The sequence below is a fragment of the Desmodus rotundus genome, chromosome 3 (genome assembly GCF_022682495.2).
Source record: "Desmodus rotundus isolate HL8 chromosome 3, HLdesRot8A.1, whole genome shotgun sequence".
Lineage (NCBI taxonomy): Eukaryota > Metazoa > Chordata > Mammalia > Chiroptera > Phyllostomidae > Desmodus > Desmodus rotundus.
In genome coordinates this window covers 59,108,866-59,110,231 of record NC_071389.1, presented here as the reverse complement: position 1 = coordinate 59,110,231, position 1,366 = coordinate 59,108,866, and the positions used below count along the sequence as shown (strand labels likewise).

The 1,366-nt window shown below is 43.0% G+C and overlaps 1 pseudogene; it reads left to right on the top strand.

Annotated features, from left to right (window-relative positions):
• Positions 1-356: 356 nt before the first annotated feature.
• Positions 357-1,055, top strand: LOC112309128 (BOS complex subunit TMEM147 pseudogene; annotated as a pseudogene).
• Positions 1,056-1,366: the final 311 nt, after the last annotated feature.

The window sequence follows — 1,366 nt, the reverse complement described above, 5'->3', positions numbered from 1 at the left end:
AAAATTTTCAATAAATTTCTAATTCAGTTGAAAAGAATGCTTTTTTTCCTATATCATTCTTATCACTGACCACAATAAAGTGAAATTATAATTTTGCACTGATTTCTCAACTAGATAGAACCCACTGAAGAACAGGGCCTATATCTTAATCAATACTGCCAGTACTTCACATGGTACCACACACATAGAGATGACTGTGAAGGCACCCAATTCCTGTCCTGGGCAACTGAGTAGATGAAAACACCATTAATTTAAATAAGACATGAAAGGAAGAGGGCTGTTTGGGCCCCGACAGAGGTAAGGGTGCCAGGCAGGCAAGGTAGAGACCACTGCTCAGGCAGGCTGGAGACAGCGCCATGACCTTGTTTCGCTTCAAGAACTGCTTCACCTTGGCCTACTTCTCCTACTTCATCACCTAAAAATGCAACAGCCTGTCTGAGTACAACACCTTCTGGAAATGCATCCAGGTCAGGGCCACCTATTTCTTCAGGCAGTTGTGTAAGATGCCATTACTGGTCACTTTCTTTCTCACCTGGGAAGGCAGCATCTGTGACTTCATTGGGGAGTTCATGAAGTCTAGTGTGGACATGGCAGACCTAGTAGGCCTAAACTGTGATGTGTCCCAGGATGCTGGCAAAGGGGAACTCAAGATCATGGCTGCTGCCCTGGGCTGGGCCACCATGAAGCTCATTATGTCCCCTTGCATCCACCTCTGGGCTGGAACCCAGGGCATTGAGTTTGACTGGAAATACATCCAGATGTACATTGACTCCAACATCAGTGTGGTTTATTACATTGTCACATCTGCCCAGGTGTGGATCATAACACACTACGACATGACTACACTTTCTGGCCCATAAGGCCTTTGTTATGGAGACATTTGTCCACCTTTTTCCTTGGGCAGCTGGAAAGCACTTCTGGCCCAAGCAGTAGTACCAAGGCTGCTGGATTTCATGCCCTGGTCCTGTGTGTCACTGTTGTCAACACACACTCCTAGGCTTGGTGTCCCAGGCATTCATATACCTGTTCCTTCTCTACAAGTGTTAGTGAAGTAAATAATATTTGGAAAGTTAAAAAATAAATAAAAGAACTAAGCAAAAAGGAGATAGCCAACCTATCAGATGCAGAGTTCAAAATACTGGTAATCAGAATGCTCACAGAAATGATTGAGTACAGTCGCAAAATAAAGGAAGAAATGAAGGCTATACAAAGTGAAATAAAGAAAAATATGCAGGGAACCAACAGTGAAGGGAAGGAAAGTGGGACTCAAATCAATAATTTGGAACAAAAGGAAGAAATAAACATTCATCTGGAACAGAATGTAGAAATAAGAATTCAAATAAATGAGGAGAGGATCAGGAACCTC